At 53.5% G+C, this 17,945-nt stretch overlaps 1 protein-coding gene and 1 long non-coding RNA gene across 3 annotated transcripts in view; both read right to left on the bottom strand.

Moving 5' to 3' along the window:
- The window catches only part of NDRG1 (N-myc downstream regulated 1), a 56,358-nt gene extending 45,317 nt beyond the window's left edge, over positions 1 to 11,041 (bottom strand). For both annotated transcript variants that reach the window (NM_001035009.3, XM_010811920.4), the window contains 1 exon segment: positions 10,919 to 11,041. The gene's annotated coding sequence lies outside the window, so the exon portion shown is untranslated.
- Positions 11,042 to 14,359: 3,318 nt separating this feature from the next.
- Positions 14,360 to 17,644, bottom strand: LOC104973986 (uncharacterized). The gene is made up of 2 exons (XR_811062.4): positions 16,881 to 17,644; positions 14,360 to 16,499 (listed from the first exon to the last, which is right to left on the bottom strand). It is a non-coding gene; the product is annotated as an uncharacterized lncRNA (long non-coding RNA).
- Positions 17,645 to 17,945: the final 301 nt, after the last annotated feature.

The raw sequence follows: 17,945 nt of genomic DNA, 5'->3' as shown, positions 1-17,945 counted from the left end.
TCAGGGACCTGGAAGCATCAGTATTTCTTCTTAGGGGTGAAGAGTCAAGCTGAGAGTCTGAAGCTCCCCACGCCCAGTATTGGGGTGAGGTGTAATGAGCTCAGAAGGAGGGGTAGGTGCTACAGGCAGAGCTGAAGAGATGGGAGTGAAGGAGTAAGTGACAGGAGACCAGGGACCCCCACCAGGTCACAGACCCAGACATTCTGAATCAGGAATTGGGTGAAAACATGCTGGTTTCCAGAGTGGGGACCTCGCCCCAAACTCTTCATGGCTCCACAGATGTAATAGCCAGACAGAGAGCACAGGTCTCTGAACTTCTCAATTTCAGCTCCTCTGAGGACCCAGCTCCCTGAACCCAGAGGAACCCTCCTTGTAAAACACCTCTCAGGGGTCAGCGGGCGACAGAGCGGGGCCGCCCCACACGTTCCCCCCACGCCAGCACGTGGTGCTCTGTGGGCAGATCCCCTGGGACGCTCTGGTCTAGGGCCCCAGTAGATAACCAGCCCCACAAGAATGCCTTTATGCAGCCTCTGGAGTCTAGGCTCCAGAACATTCCGAAAACAAAGTCGGTTTTATATTTGCGAGGATTCCTGGGCGGCTGCCAGCTCGGAGGCAGGAGGCATGAAAAGCCAAGGTCTGCCGGCCTTGCTAACTCAGCGTGTTCACGGTCCCGAGACCCTGGCCATGGGACACCTCGCCTACACAGGCCAGGGAGCATTCCAGAAGCTCACGGCTCTAGCAACGCTAAGAGCTTGTCACAGGGGCTCCTTCAGAACCCAGGGGTGAAGTCAGGGTCTCTGGCTATCCCTGGGCCTCCGTCCCCACCTGCCAGCTCCCCAGGACAGGTAGGTAGCCTACCTGGCTCATTCCCTTCCCTCCCTGTAGCCCCTAGCATCACAACAGACAGAATGAGCAGACAGATGCACAGCTTTTATGCAGCTTCACAGCAACTGATCACTCAGTCGTGTCCGACTCCTGCAATCCCATGGACTGTCACCTGCCAGGTTCCCCTGTCCCTGGAATTCTCCAGGCAAGAATACAGGAGCGGGTTGCCCCTTCCTCCTCCAGGGGGATCTTCCCAACCCAGAGATCGAACCTACATCTCGTGCGTCTCCCGTGTTGGCAGGCAGATGCTTTACCACTGCGCCACCTGGGAGACCCATGTTTCTGTCTACATTCGCTCTTACGTGGCTTAGTAAACCACAGGAGTGAAACGCCTCGAAAACAGGTCCACGTGTATTTCAGGCTGCAGCTCAGCCCAGCGTGGTCAGGTCTCCTTGGCTGGCTTGACTCCAGTGTGATCCCACTGGAGGATCAGCCTTCACCTGCCCTCTCACCCTCCCTCAGAACCAGAAAGAGTTCAGGTCCAGCTTTCCTGGCTTTCCAAACATGCTCCCGGAGAAATCCCTTTACCCCACACCTTCTTTTCCTCCTAGAACTCAGCTTCCCAGACCCCAGGAGACAGTGGCTTGAAAACTGGTGAATCCCCCTTAAACATCAGTATTTGAGAACTGCTCCTTTTTTGGAAGCTGGAGGAGGCCTCAGGGAGCCCCACCCTTCATGTGCTCAGGGCCCTGGGGAGACTCAGAAAGGAGCTCACAGAGGACTATCACAGTGTTTGTCCAGACGAGGGTGCTTCTGTCCCCCACATCTGGCAAGGTCCGGAGACATTCTTGATCGGCACGACTGGGAGATGCTACTAGCATCCAGCTGATGTAGACCAGGGAGGCTGCTGACCACCCCACGGGGGCACAGGGCACCCCCACAGCAGAATTATCTGGCCCCAGGAGTGAAGCGGCTGAAATGCCCTGGGCCCAGACCAAGCAGCCAGTGAGAACCCCAGGGCTCTGAAGTCTGCAGGGAGACCAGATAAAGCAGAGAACACTCCAGGTTCTCCCCGTTCCCGGGGGGGTGGGGGTGGGTAGGAGGTGCCGTTCCCACAGGCCCAGAGCAGCCTGTAGCTCATAACTGTAACTGGACACGTCCCGACAAGTGAGTTCAGCCAGGACCTCCAGCCAGGTCACCGCCTGCGATTCCCAAGACCACACAAACGGGCTGTAGAAGGTGCACCTTGAGCCCCGGGCCCCCACACCCCCTACCCCCTTCTCTGAGCTAGGGTGCTCTCAGTCCATCTCGGCAGACTTAGGCCCCTTGAGGCCAGCCCTTAACCCCATCTCTGTTGCATCCATCAATAAACATTGCAAACTTTTGTCTCAGAAGCTGGGGGTCTAAAGGAAACCTTATAAGGAATTTCAATATATAAAACTGTTTTTGAGAAGAAAGCTGACACGTTTTAGATGAAGCCAGGGACACCTCGTGTTCCCCATCCCTATCGTCTGCCCCCCATGAGGCAAGACCAGCCCTCAGAGCCCTTCTGAGTTCCAGGAAGCATGTGCAGTAGGAAGGTTTACTCGGAGGTGGTTTTCCTGCACAGCAGTTGTATGTGCAGACACTGAGTGGATCAAGAAAGGACTTATCACAGCTCTGTGGTGAGACCCGACTATGTGACAAGTCAGGCATAGACAGGAGGTGACCTGGTTTGGGTGCCAGGGCTGGTGCCCTGCCCCGTCCCCTTCAGGCTCCACTGAGAGGGTGCCCACACCTGGGGTCACCCCCCGCAGCCAACCTGCAGCCCCACTGGGCTCAACAAGCTCTCTCCCTGGGTTTGAGGCCAAGCGCCAGATGCCAAGCCTGCCCTTCTCCACCGCCTCCTGCAAAGTCCCAGAGCAGGACATAGGGCTGCAGAGGCCCAGGCAACCCTGCAGGGGCGGAGGGTTGCAGGTGGCAGTTCTGAAAGGGGCCAGGCCGCACCGGGCAGGGTGGTGGGAGCCTGGGTGTCTGACTCCAGCCCCCTATGCCATCCTGTAGGGTGGGCTCTGTCTCAGCACAGAGGGAAGCCACTCCACACAGGAAATGAGGTCTCCTGCCAAAACCCCACTCAGTGCACACAGCAGAGCTCCCGGTCACAACACCAGCTGCCAGACTGGTTTATACCACTTTTTCCTTTCCCACCTGCCTGCCCAGAAGGAATTCTGAGAAAATCAATATTGCAGAAGTGAAAGGCAGCCAGGAGTTAGTGGGGAGGCGGGGGGAGATCTGAGGGTCATACCTGAACATTACCACTGATTGGCTCTGTGATCTAACCTCTGAGCCTCAGTCTGCTCATCTGTAAAATGGGCATAACAACTCCTGCTCCCAGAGAGTAGTGGGAGGCCTTCAATGCAACTATGGCACACAGAATCGGGCAAATAACTGCCTCATTAATCAGTGCACTTCCCTGGTTGCCTCAGAGACCCAGGGCCATCTGTGGGGACACGGTCTGTATTTTAAACATTCTTAGTCCCCGAGTGGCCCAGCAAGGAGAGGACACAGAAAAAAGGTCCAGCAGGTGTCACATGGGTTTCCAGCAATCAGACCCAATGCGCCACCACTTGGGTCAATGAGTAACAAAGGCCCAAGGGGCAGGGGCAGGTGGGGGGGGGGGGGCGGCGCAGGCAAATACCTTTCCAGTTCAACGGACCCAGGAGCCAGTCAGCAATGAGCTGAACTCCATGGGTTCCAGCAAAGCCAAGACTGAGATTTGCTCGGAGGAGCGAAGAAGGTGACCTCGGGGACTGGGAAGGCAGTGAGCGAAGGCATCTCAGGCCATGACGCCACGTGAGAGCTGTTAGCCAGTCACCCTGAGAGCAAGGGGACGGACAGCGCCTGGGATTCTCACAAGCCCTGATGGAGCAGCGGGAACACTGTTTAGGAGCTGGCGCGTGGGAAACCTGCCCCTCCCGCCACATGACTGTTCCCAAGCCATTCATCCCCTCCCTGGGCCTTGGCTTCCCATCTACAAAATATGTGGCAAGTGTTCTACAGACACCGTTGTTGTTTAGTCGCTAAGTCGTGCCAGCTCTTTGTGACCTGCCAGACTCCTCTGTCCATGGAATTCTCCAGACAAGAATACCGGAGCAGGTTGCCATTTCCTTCCCCAGAGGATCTTCCTGACCCAGGGATCGAACCTGTGTCTCCTGCCAACTGGATTCTTTACTGCTCAGCCACCTGAGAAGCCCTCTATGCACATCACATAGTCCCCAAAACTCAGGACGGATGGGAGCCCAGGCAGGAAGGTGCTACATGCAGACAAAAGGGAGGTGCCCCCTGGGGTGCTATGAGGGCCTCTTGCAGCATGGCTCCGCTCAGGTCATCTGTCCTGGGAACCTGGAGGACCCTCTTCTCCCAGCCGGGACCTCCTCCTCGTCCCTAAGACTGGAGTCCTCCACCAGCTCTGGCATTCCTCCAACAAGCCACCTGGAGGGGGCATTTGCCCTTCCTCTTTGGCAAATTCTGCTGGGCCCCTAAAGCCCCTCCGAGGCGGGGGCGGGGGGCGTCAAGCACAGAAACACCCAGAGACTTCTCCTGTGTGGATCAGCTGGCGGAGTCACGTGTTTCTCTCTCCACCATACACAGCCCCCTTGAGTCACCACCAGAGGCCCAGGCTGCGAGCAAAGTCCACATCTTAGACATTCTCCCTTCACAACACATAGAAGGGATCCGCCATATTCAATACTTCAGAAAAAAGCTTCATTGCATTATTCTGTTTGTTCCTGGAGGAGGTCCCTGGGAGAATGTGGATTGGATCACCTCAGCTTACGAGTGGGTAATCTGAGGCTCAAACGCCAAGGCCTGTGTGACTTCCTAAAGGCCTAGACTCCATCCTTTGGAGTGAGTGCAGGTGGGCAGGGCAGGGACAGGCAGACCACAGCCTCCCAGAGTCCTCCAGTGAAGCAGAGAGAGAGGGGAACCAGGAACAACTGTTGATAAGCTTGCATCGATTGTTACTGTCAGCCACTGGCCCAGATTTTGTCCCCTCCAGAACACGCCTGGTTTCCAAGCCACGTGAAAGCGGTGTTTTTTTCCAGCACACTGGGCTCTTTATAGAACAAAATTTAAAAGGCGGGCAGGGGATCAATGGATGCTGCTGATGTTCGCCATAACATCCTCTCCGAGTACAGTCAACTCCAGAAGGTTTGAGAGAACAGTGCCCCGTCTGCATTAACATCCAGAAAGGCAGCCTTGGGGTACGCCCTGCCTCCCCGCACCTTGCTATGGACATGTCCTTTGGTCTTTTCTTTGCCAAAGAGATTCTGAAATCAAGCTACCAGGCAGTCCACGGGTTCTCGTGATGTTTTCTGGACCTTCTGAAACCCAAGCCTTCGAGGAGGGTGAAGAAGCTGATGGCCTCTCAATGTTTTTCTTATGTAATCAACCTAGTAAACAATAATGGCCGGACTCACTGGACCTTCTAGAAAGTTCCCCAGTTGAGGGGAAGGGAGATAGAAAACAGGGCTTTCAAAAGTCTATAAAACGAAAAAAGACTATCAGACAATCAGAATTCCTTCAAGAGGCCCTGGGTGCTTCTGCTTGGAGGCTGAACCTCAGCAGCATCCAACAGACTGTCTGATATTGAAAGACTAAAAAAGAAATCACTAAAGAGAAGGCACCCCCCAGCTGCATCTATTCCCTGGGTACCAGGCTGGAGACCAAAGGCAACTTCTCTGTTTTGGGCCAGAGCACAGAACTAGCAAGAAAGTCTGGGACACAATAGCAGGAAGAGGGAGGGGCCCACACGTGGTCCTCACCCCACCCGCTGCTCCACAGCACGACCCAGGACCTTCCTGTCGGTTCTCCGTGGAGGTCTGGCAGCCCAGCCACCTGTCTGGCAGAGAGAAGACCAGACCGTCTGCGGGGACGCGCAGGATAACGGAAGTCTAAAGGAGGATGCTGGGTGGGTGAGAGGCTTTTTCTGTGAATCTGCAAGACAAACACGAGCAGCACTGGAAGGTCTGTGAGATAATGTGTGGAAAGCACACAGACGGAGCCAGCGTTAGCATGGGACGTGGAGGCAGATTCCTCCTACACAACCCTTTGTCCCTGAGATGGGACAACTGCCACACTGAAAGAATCTTTCCCCGAATTGGTCTTGCTGCTCTTACCCTCTGGATGACCTTCCGATCTTTCCTACACAACAGGGCCCACGGTTATTTCCTTAGTAAATGGAGGTATCCTTTGGACCAACATTGCTTCCCTGGTGGCTCAGACAGTATAGAATCTGCCTGCAATGCAGGAGACCTGAGTTCGATCTCTGGGTCGGGAAGATTCCCCGGAGAAGGGAGCGGCCACCCACTCCAGTATTCTTGCCTGGAGAATCCGAGGGACAGGGGAGCCTGGTGGACTGCCGTCTATGGGGTCACAAAGAGTTGGACACGACTGAAGCAACTATGCTACTACTACTTGAACCAATATTAACTGATTGCCTACTAAGTGCACTCTCCGGTCTACGGCAAAAGGGTAATTAAGCAGACACAACCCAGAATGATCCAAGAAGGGCACCCAACCCAGTTGGCCTGCCTGGAGGGGGAAGTCAGGGAGGGCTCACTGGAGAAAGCAGGCAAGTTCAATGATTAACAAGAAGAGCAGAGGAGGGGGAGGGTTCCCAGCTAAGAGAGTCCTCAGAATTATCTACCTCTTCGGAATGACTCTCACACTCACATTCAGAGAGAGCTGCCCAGAACCTTCTCAAAGCCAATAGGTGGAGTTGGGGGTAGAGATGGGGGAACAGAATGGAGCCCTGTTCTTCCTTAAAAAAGGTCCCCATCCACCTCTTTAAGCAGAGCAGTACATGGGCATATCGTTTATAGGTACAGAGCTTTCCACAGGTTTAAGGAGGAAAAAAAAATTTTATAAAACAAAAGATGAATCCCCCAGACTGCTAAGGAGTCCCACTTCCTAGCCCCTCAGTTGGAGGAACGCCTCTGCTGGACTGGAAATGCCTGGAGACGGTGCCCAGGTGGGCAGGTCTTCGGTAAATATACGGTATGAAGTTCAGGACTGGGTGGAAGAGAAACCTGTGTGTGGATCCACACTCTGTAATCAGGTCTATTCGGCAGCGCCAAGTCAGGGTGCCAGGGTTGCCAGGGTTGCCAGGTCTCTTCTCACAGGGCGTCTGCCCTGGAGCAGTGGGGTCCGCATACTGGCGATCACACTCCTCCGGCACACCCTGCTCCAACAAGCCTGGACTGGCGCAGCAGGGGTCAAGCGAGCGTCCAGGGAATTGACCTCCGCCGGGTCCGCAGCAGAGACGGCCAACCTGCCTGTGTCTGTCTCCAAACTTAAAGAGAAAGAAAGGGCAGGGCTGGGCCCAGACTGAGATCAGGGAGTCAGGAAGGGCTTCCTGAAATGAAGCCAAGAAACCAAGTCCAGGTTCCAAAGATGGATAGAGGAGGGCCTGGGCAGCCTCAAAGGATAATGCTGCAGGGAATGGTCCACGGTGGCCCACCAGGAACGGAGCCCCATCACTTGATTCTGGACCAGCAAGGGACCTGCTCAAGCCTCAGTCTTCTGATCTGAGAAATAGCAAGGATGTCTCCTGTCTCAAAGGAACAAGGAGATGCCTTGAAATCACAAGGCACTTTAACCAAATAAAAGCTATTTACTCCAGACCCTGGAGATATGAGGAATGTGGCCCCCTTCTTTCTTTTGCTCTCCCCCAGCCATCATTCTGGAGCAAATATCCTCCTCTCTGGCTGTACACTCTAGCCCAATCCAGCCCAGAAAGCACTGAAACAATGCAGATCCCTAGCCCATCCCAGACCTACCAGGCCTGGAAATCTGCATTTCAGACAAAGTTCCATTATATTTTTATGCAATCTGCATAAGCCTAGCTTTCTGTAAAAACTTCAAGAAGCAAAACATGAATCCAGCATTTGCAGGCCTTCCCCAGGCAATGCCTTGAGAATGCCATTGGTGGAAATGATTGACCGCAAGTTCCCTCACCGTGGCCTCATGGGCAAGTACTGTCCTCAACTCTTGCCGTAGATTAACTCAATTAATATTTACACGTCCCGGTGAGACAGTATCTGTTACTCTCATTTTTCAGAGGGGGAAACTGAGGCCAGAGCTCTGGCTGGCCTCTCTGCTCTTCTCACTCAAGCCTTTTTGCAGTCACCCCAACGTGTCATTTTGAAAAAAGAACAAAGGCTTTCAGGTCTGATGCTCTGGGTTCTCAGCCTGCCCCTCCCACTTCCAGTCACATAGCCCACAAGCAAGTCCCTTAAACATTCCTGGCCTTGGTTTTCCCATCCAATCAATGGAGCCAAGACAGCACAGGGAGAGCTCTCGTGAGGATGAGAGGGGCTGTGGGATATAGCTGCTGATTCGGAGAGAGAGAAAGGTCCTGTCCCTTCCCAGCCCCCTCTGCCTGAGTCAGGGCCCCTCCCTGCTAGAATCTTAGATGCTGAGTCATCATCCTGGCTTCCCTTCTGAAGCACAGGGCCTTTTGAGTCACGCTTTGGATAGGATTCTCTGGATCCCAAGGAAGAACTGCAGCTTCAGGCCATCAGAAAAACACAATGAGATCTTTCTTCCCCATCTGTGCTGAGGCCGCTCAGGCCAGGAGATTTCAGTGCGCTGAGGGCAGGGGATGTGTGTGTCTGGGGGGCAGGGCGGGGAGGGCTTTGTTCACATCTGGGGTCCAGCCTGGGCAGCCCAAATCTGGGCCACCACCACTCAGCAGGGCTGCAGCCCTTTCTCACTACGCTGATTCTGCTTCTGTCTCAGGAACTCCTGATTCAGACTGAAAATCAACTGACCCATCAATCACCCACATTGTCTGGAAAGTTTCCCCGCCAGAAACTCAGTGAGGATCCAACTCATTTTCTGACCGCAGAAAATACATCTCTCAAGACGGAGATTCCCTGTTCACCACCTTCCATCACAGCCGGGAAACTCAGGCTGACTTCCAGGCTTGGCTTCTCCTCGGCAAGTCATTCCCTGCCTTTGGGTCCCAGTTTCCATCTGTAAACTGGGCAGAAGTTGGACCAGGAACTTGTGTGAATTTTTAATTTCTCCAAATTATTAAACCAACAGATAGCAAGCCTGGATTTGCTTCTCAGGAAAAGAGACCCCAAAAGATTCTCCAAGGTCTCCTTGGAAAGCGCAGTCACATGCTATCACCAAAAATTTAACTGCCTGTGGGATCACAGAGGAATGGGGCCATTCAGTTGATTCAGTGTCTGTATTTGATCTCCTCCCAAAGGCCTGGCCCTGGGCCAGGTGCCAGGTGCCAAAGCGAGGCAGGCGAGGCCCTCCTTCTCGCTCTGAGAGCAGTGAAAATGATGAGAGACAAAGTGCCACAGAGCTACCAAGTCCCGGGTCTGGGGATATCCGGCTTCGCTCCTGACTCCAGAGCACTGTCCCTTTAAAGGTATCCTATCACTTCCTGACCACTCCTGTGTCCCCTCCTCCCCTGACCCCCACCCTGAGTCACCCCAACAGTTACCACCACAGAGGGCTGGGGTCTGCACCCTTGTCTGCATTTCTGCCCTGGCTGGGGAACCTCTTGAAGCCAGGTGCAGTGGGTTGCACTCTCTGTACCTTGCTTATTTCAGTTCACCTTTGTGAAACTCAGTCAAGATTCCAGCATTTCTATCCAGGAGGAAGCTGGGCTGGAAGGTCTGCCTTGGGACTGCATTTTTCATGGCAAGAACACACTCTGTGTTTAGATATTCTGTTCTTTAGGAGGTGAAGTATGGCTGATGGCTAAAGCCCTCCTGCCTGGCCACTGGCTGAACTCTCTCTGAATCTTTCATCTTTCCCAGTAACTCAAAGGAACCAAACAAACTCAAGTGCCCAGGACACTTGGGAAGAAGAGATGGTCTGGGCACAAGACAATCGCGCCCTCCCCAACTAGGTTTGCCTCCCCTACCAGCTGCTGGGCACCTCCCCCACACAAGCCACAAGTCGGTGCTGCCCCAGACCTAGAGGGATGTCTGACGGCAGAGGCGACAGGCGGGCGAGTGGGGGAGGTGGAGCGGAGCAAGGCAAATAGCCACTAAATCCCAGCTTCAGCCACTAATGCGACCCAAGCGGTGACAGCGCGTTTCCCCCAGAGCCCACCACGGTGCACACGCCCTGACCCCGGCTGAATCCGAGACCGCGGCGTATCTCCCAGGAAGGGCCGAGCAAATCCAGCTGTTATCCTCCCCTCGGAGGGCAGGAGAGAGAAGGGAAGCTGGGGAGAGTGGGCGGAGGCGAAAATGACGCCACTCGAAGCCCCAGCCAGCGCAGAGCGGCCAGATGCCACACGACCCCTCTGGTCCAGGCCACCGCTTACGCGCCGCCACAGCGCCCACCCCGGGCCACCTCGGGGGGCGACCCTGCCCAGCAATGCTCGCCAACCCTCGCTCCCGCGCGTGTCACACGGGCTGGAACACTAGGACCCTTCCCCAACACACACACGCGCGCGCGCACACACACACAAGCGTGCTCCACCCCGACTTCCAGGCTGAATGGGCCCCCGCCCCTCAGACACACACTGGTTGGGGGCAGAGTCTGGGAAGCAGACACACCCACGTCCCCTTCTCGAGCCTCGTCCCTAGCGCCGCTCACCCCTAGCCATCTCCTTTCTACAGGCGCACTCAATCCTTCCTTCCCCAGACACCCCACTCCAGGGACACACCCCACCTCCACCCTCAAACACACACACACTCCTGGTCTCGCCTCCTCCCACGTCCAGCGCGCCCTCCAGCCTGGGGCGCCCGTGTGAGCCCGGAGGGCCTTGGGAAGCAGCGATCAAGGTATTGGGGGCTCTCCACCCCCTACCCCGATCCTCAGGATCCCACTTCCTCAGCTAGGGGAAAGGTGAACCCGGACCTTTTTTTCCCTCTTGAGGCCGAATCAAACACCCCCACTCCAGTAGTGCTCGCACCCCCAAAGCCCCTCCTGGCGCTCACCCACGGGCCACCGGGAGACCGAGCACTTGCAGCTCCGGGAGTAGGGGAGGGCTGGCCACAAAGGGCGGTCCAGCAGAGGCAGGAGCACCCATAGACGACCGATCCCACCCCTCCTGGCGGGAAGAGGGCGTGGGGCTTACCTAAGGACGAGGGAGAAAAGCGAAAAGGACCCGGAGCTAGGCTGCAGGCGCCCAGAGGGAGCGAGGAGAGAGGCAAAGAGAGGAGTGCGCTCCACAGCCGGAGCTGGGAGCCAGGCGAGGTTTGTTTATGCCCGGGAGGAAGGCGATTTTATAGGCGCCGCGGCCCCGCCCCCCGCGCCTCGCCCCGCCCCCCCTCCGGGCTCCCTCGCAGATCCCTCCTCCCGGGAGCTCCTCCCACTCCCTTGGGCGCGCCTGGCCCTGCTGGGGCAGCGCGCGGGGGATGCTGTTGCGCAAGCCCGCGTGGAGGCAAGGCGGGGAGCGGCCCTCCGGGTCCCGGCGGCCGTTCCGCAGCGCTGTCCCTTTCCTCGTCCGGAAGGCCGGGGCCTGGACGTGTGCAGCGGGCGTGTGTGCACTGGGGATCCATTTGGGCGCGGGTGCGTGTGCTTGGGCGCGCTCGCGCGTGTGCGTGTGGACTTCCGTGTGTCTCCGTGTGACCGAGTGGCCCCCGTCTCCATCTCAGAGTTTCTTCTTCCGAGTACCCTTGCGCCACGCCTGGACTTCCCTTAGGAGCGACTCCGGGTCTTAGGTCCCAAGTCCCGAATAAGCTGCCTCCTTAACTTATTGGAGACCTGCTCCCTGCGATTCTCGCCCCATGACCCTTCCTTGTTGCATCAGCTTTACGTTGAAACCCAGACTCTCGCTTAATCGCGTCCATCTTGCTCAGCCAGTCCTTGGGCACTCTCACCCAACCCCGGTTCCCTAGTTCGAAGCCCACCTGCCCTTTCCCACCCTGCGTTCTTCTCCCCGCCCCCAGAACCCTGGCAGGAAAGGAAGGCTCTCGCTCCTTCCTCGCCCGGTTCCCAGAACTTGTACTGAGCACCCTTTCCGCGTTTAGCCGCCTTGTCTACTGTCTGGTTTGTGACTCCGTGTTCCCAACGCGCTCTGCTTATCAATATCCCCCGCGGAACTTTTTTTTAAGAAGGTACGGGCCAGGGCTCCATCCCAGGTCGGTTTGATCAGAATCTCAGGGAGTGCAGCCCAAGCGTCTTTTAAGAGCTTCCCAGATGGTTCTAATGTGCAACCCGGGTGAGACTCACTGCACCTGCACCGGGAGAATATTATTTTATGGGTGAAGGAAGACCCTACCGTTGTCCCCAGGCCCCTTGCCCAGACTTGTGTTTGCTTGCATCTGCGCTCCTCCTCCAGCCCTCTGCCTGATGGCGGTAAACCTCTTCCCTCCACCAGCCCAGGTTTTGCTCAAGAGAGGGCCCTGGTTCTCCTCTGTGCAGCCCACTGGCCTCCAGGAGTCCTGGTATTTACCTATTACGTCATTCCACAAATATTTATTGAGCCACTGCTTTGAGCCAAGTTCTGCATTCAGCTGCTGGGGAAAAGGACTGAAAAGCTGAGGAGCGCCAAGATTCAGTTTCCCCATTCACCCAAAGAGAAGGTTAAGCTGGGCTCATTTCTTGGGTAACTGGATTGAGCACCTGCTCAGCCTCTGTTGTATACACTGGGGGCATGGTAATGAACAAAATTAGGCCAGCTTTCTTTTACTCCACTTACACACATCCATTTCCCCTTACCTCCCCTATTTCGATTCTCAACATTTACTGAGCTGCTCTGTTTATTACCTGGCAAAAGATATAGAGGCTCAAGTTCAAAAGTGGAGTAGGCCACTACTTCCTCAATAAAAAATGGGAGCCCTGGCGTGTGGACTGGAGAGGGCACTTTGCCAGAAGAAGCCACTTCCACCCCTTTGAGGACGACTTGGGGGGTGGAGCACTCAGGGCGGTCCAGACCTGCAGCAGGCTCTGTCCAATGGCAGACGAGTCTTGTGCTTAGGAACTCAAGCCTTCTGGAAAACAATGAGCAGAGAACAAGTGAGTGGATCAGGGAGACAAGATACCAGAGACAAAGAGAGGAGAAAAGAAGAATTCTTCCGGAGTGGGGGATGGGGTGGGGGTGGGTGGGTAGCATTTTCTGTGGCATTCTCCAACCAGGGTGAAAGGAGATCATTGCAGAGTCCAAAGCAGCTCGGAAGAGTTCTGAAGGAGGTGTCGTTTGGATCACAGACTCCGTCTCATGGGTCCAATACAGCCTGTTTTTCCTTCAGTGCTGCAATACTTTGCTGTTTCTGCAATGCGCTGAGTGCCCAGATGAAGCCGTTTTCCTGCATCCACTTGTAGGAAGGAAGGACTCGGGGCAACCCTGGATGGGCACCGGGGTAGAAGGTGCTCCCCCTGTGAAGTGGCCCCAGGGCACTGAGAGCTTCCTGCACCGCTGGTCCCCCAGCCCAAGTCAGCTAAGACAGCAGAAGCTCTGAGCCAAACGTGGGTGCAACTGTGTTGAACCGTTTAAATTATTTCTCTTTCTCGCTGGTCAGCAACAGAATTAGATTTGCTTAGTGAATGCACACGTGATGCAGATCCATCACCAAATCAGATCGGATTTTCAGGACTAATGTCCCTGGAAATTTCTAGTTAGCAGCACGGACACCTTTTTTTTCATAGACCGTTCTCACTAGAAGGACCAGAGGCATCATCCATTCCCAGGCTCTGTCTTGGATTCATGGGAACTTGGGGCTGAGAGAGAGTACTTGGGAAGAATGCTTGATTTCACCACATGGGTGCTGTGGTCCCTCGGGCAGTTAACCTACATGTCTTGACATTCATCATGAGAGTGGAGAAGATGGGTAAGAGGAGCCGCTGGACCTTCTGGCCACGGTGTGTGAGTCCCCTGATGCGGTTCCATGTTTTTTAATGTGAAAAGGAGTCCCTGAAAAGCTAGCATCCCTTCGTTCTAGTATTGGGCTCCCCTCCATATCTCCCTCTCTTGTCAATCAGTCTAATCTACAAGTACACATTCACAACAATCTATGACCCATCCTAATAATCATCTCTTACCCCAAGTTCCCCTCCAGTTACTATGTAGCCTCTTCCTCCCCAAACTTCTCTAAATAGATGCCCATCCACATCCTCCACTTCCTCATCTCCCCTTCCTTTAACTTTTAGCGTTTAATTTACCAAGTTCCTCAGGAGTCAGTCCTGGCTTAATAAATCTACAAAGCTCTTTAAGGAAAACAAGTCTTCTTTGCACCCACACACCACATCCTCGCCCCCCTCCCCTCCTCCCTCCTCCCTCCCCTCTTCCTCTCCCCCTCCCCCTCCCCCTCCCCCTCCCCCCTCCTCCCTCCGTCTCCCTCACCCCACCCCCGCCCCTCCTCCTGGGAAGCTGGGACTTTCATCTCTGCAGATCATTTGTATCTCATCTCTGATCTCACCAGCTTTTGTGGCCCTGGCACGTTCTGTAATTTGCTGCCTCGGCCTCCTCATTGGGAAGTTGTACATAATAACAGAGCTATCTTCTAGGGTCGTTTTAAGAAATACCAGTTAATACACGTAAAGAAAAGAAAGAAAGAAAGAAAGTGAAGTTGCTCAGTCGTGTTCAACTCTTTATGTCCCCATGGACTGTAGCCTACCAGGTTCCTCCATCCATGGGATTTTCAAGGCAACAGTACTGGAGTGGGTTGCTATTTCCTTCTTCAGGGGATCTTCCTAACCTAGGGATCGAACTCAGGTCTCCTGCATTGTAGGCAGATGCTTTACCATCTGAGCCATCAGGGAAGTCACATAAGGACCTGTGAAACATCCTAGAACAGTGCCTGGCATGTACAAAGTCCTTGATAGAATGTTAGCCATCATGATCACGACCATCATCATCTCATCCCATCTCTCCTGGCATCTTTCAAGGTACCCGATTCATACAGAAAGCCAGTAAACAGTGGTTGAACAAGTGAGCAAAAGCAAGTGCTTCTTCCTGAACTCTCCCTTCTTTCTGCAGCCCTGCTTGGACTTCATGGGGAGGGGAAGGGATCTTTCTGCTTGCTTCGGGAGCCCAAGTAGAAGGATCATATCTGTGGACCTCTGAACCTTTTCCCAGTCCTCTGAGAGCATCCTTGACATGTAATGTCCAGCTGTGAGCAATGGGGAAAATCTGCGAAAGGAAAACAATTTCACAGGCGGTTGGATGTTCGCCTTTGGTTCAGGGTACACAGTAAATCTTCCATTTTTAATAGGAATGAAGAGGTCTATATAACTTTTGGCCATAATAACCAGTTTCTCTTTGCTCCTGGTTTGTAATGGTTTGTCAGGAGTGCTATAACAACTTACCACCAAAAGAGTGGCTTAAAATAACAGAAATGTATTTTATCTCAGTTTTGGAGGCTGGAGATCTGCCATCAAGGAGTCAGTGGGGTCAGCCTCCCTCTGAAGCCTCCAAGGTGGAATCCTTGCCCTCCTCTCCCAGCTCCTGGTGCTTGCAGGCAAGCCTTGGTATTCCCTGGCCTGCGGTTGCGTCACTCTGATTTATGCCTCCGTCATCGCAGGGCCTTCTTTCCTTGTATCTCTCTCTGTCTCTGTATCTCTCCTCATGGGAACACCAGTCATACGGGCTGAAGGGCCCACCCTAATCCAGTATGACCCCTCTGAACCTCACTGATTATATCTGCAAATGTAATCATCTGCATCTGTATTTCCAAATGAGATCACATTCTGAGGTTCTGGGCTAGAAATTAATTTGGAGAAGGAGTGATGACAGGATTCAACCCAGGGTTTCGTTAATATGTGTTTACCAAATATTTTTCGTGCATTTGCAGAGAGACCTACTTACTGGCCTGCTCAGGGCCACCCTGATGAAGCTGCTCTCTGATGCTCCGGAGAGAGTTCTCGCCAGGCTTTCCACCAGCCAGCCCACTTCCGTCATCCCTTGCTTGGCTAATATCTTGAATAACCTAAATCATAGGTCCTGCCTAATTAAACCTTTTATTGCTCTTACTGCCTGCCAAGTTCACCACCCCTCCCCAGTGTGGCAACAGAGATGTCCGCTAGCATGTCCAGGCATTTTTCTCCCTCCTTCGACCACTGGGTTACTCACCACTTCCTCTCGAGCAGACCCTCACGTCAGCACCTCTGAACCTTTGGCCAAGCTGTCTTCTCCTTCTAGAAAGCCCTCCCACATTCCCTTCTCTGGAGTTGTCACTCATCTGGGGAAAACATGAATTTAATCTTGAAAGGACCTGCCTGAGAACAAAGCTAGTGTGGAGCAGAACTGAGCACTGGGAGATACTGAGAGCTGAGATATCACCAGGTCGTTCACCTCCAAGTCAGCTTTTCCACGTCCTGCCCCTGAAATCAGGCACCTGGGTATGACTTGCCCTGTCAATAAACGGGAGAGGAAGTGATTTGTGTCACTTCCGGATGGGGACTTTAACAGCCTGCTGGTGATTCATCTCCTATCCCCATCACTCTCAACTCCGGCCACACGGACCATTCCAGATGGTGGAGGGTCCGTCCAACAGAACCCAGAAGGAGGGAACTCAGAGCAGAGTACCCAGCTGACCAAAATCATCATATGACAAGGGGAAAAAATAGACCTTGTTACCACGCACCAATAGGATCCAGAAGGGGGTTGTCATTGCAGCCCAGCACAGTCCATCCTGACCGGGTCATCCTCCGTCAAGGCTATGGTAAATGTCAACTCTTCCAGTAAACCTTTCATGCTCCTCTCCAACCAGATTCATCTTTTTAAAGAATCCAGTACATAGTTATTGAGCATTTAAAATCCATCAGGCACTATGTGAGATGCTAGCGATAAATGGATAAAAATGGCATGACTATATTATTGGAGTTATTAGAAGTGTTGTTAAGGACCCGGGGTCTTAGAAGACTATGTGACCCAAAATCTCACCTACTCTTGAGGTTCTAGAAAAGCCCTCCTGGAAAAGGGATGTTTGAAACTGGCACCCGTTAGACTAGGCATGGATAAGCATGCCGTCACCACCTCCTGCCCCCAGAGCTTTGTGTGTTTCCCTTTCTTGTTATTAGTTAGAAATCTTTAGTGTATATGTAGCATAAACATAATTTCAAATGGCTTAAGCAATAAAGGGGTGGGGCATACTTACGGGCTCACATAGCAGTAATATCCAGAGAGTTAGCTTCAGGAATGGCTGGATCCAGGGCCTGATGTTATCAGATCTCTGCCTCTCCAGCTCTTAGTATCTTCCAGATCAGTTTACTCCATGCTGACTTTGTTCCCAGGTGGGCTGTTTCCGTGTTAGTTCGAAGGCTGTCAGTTAGTTTGAGGTCACTTAGTTAGAGAACTCCTAGTCTGAAGAGGACAGAGCCCTGGGAAACTTCCCTCATTTTCTCTGAGAGGTCATGGGAGCTTTGAGGAGCCCGATGTATGTTTGGCAATCACTTATTCTGAAATCGCTGGCCCTTCATGCTCCACCCACGTTCCTGGCTTGACTGTCTCCACCACCGCCTCCAGCTGCACTTGCCAGCCTAACCTGCCTGTCTGCCCTGCCCATTCTAGCTCCTTTATCCTCTGGGTTTTGCTTGTACCTCTGAGGACAGAGCTTCCTACAAAAAGGGGCAGCAACTTCTCTGAGTTGGGACTAGACCGTCTTGCACAGGACAGGAAAATCTTAAATAATATTTGCTCATTGAATGGAAGAAAAGAGGAAGGAAAGGAAAGAAGGAAGATGATTTGCACTTATGTACAGACAGTTGGCTTAAAACTATTATAACAGAGCTGGACCCTATGGGCCTTCCCAGCACAGACACCCAACCCCCGCCATCCATGTCGACCACCTGCCTCTTGACTGTAGAAAAAATTCAACCAAAGACTAAATTTAATCAGAGAAGTGAGAAAACGCATAAGCAAAGGAAAGTGATCAAACAAGACCAAATAACAGTGTACCCATTAAACAAAGTCAAGGACCTTTAGTTCCTTCTCAAGGGCCATAGATAGTACTCTGAGCCATATTCTTTGAGCTGTTTTACAGATATTAAAACTCCCATGAAGTGGAATAAGTTAATTATACTAAGGCTTCCCTGGTAGCTCAGCTGGTAAAGAATCCACAGGCAATGCATTCCTGGGTCAGGAAGATCCCCTGGAGGAAGACTTGGCAACCACTCCAGTATTCTTGCCTGGAGAATCCCCATGGACAAAGGAGCCTGGAGGG

Source organism: Bos taurus, chromosome 14, assembly GCF_002263795.3.
Source record: "Bos taurus isolate L1 Dominette 01449 registration number 42190680 breed Hereford chromosome 14, ARS-UCD2.0, whole genome shotgun sequence".
NCBI classification, from domain to species: Eukaryota; Metazoa; Chordata; class Mammalia; order Artiodactyla; family Bovidae; genus Bos; species Bos taurus.
Note: the sequence above shows the minus strand (reverse complement) of the source record. Positions and strands in the feature narration are given on the sequence as shown.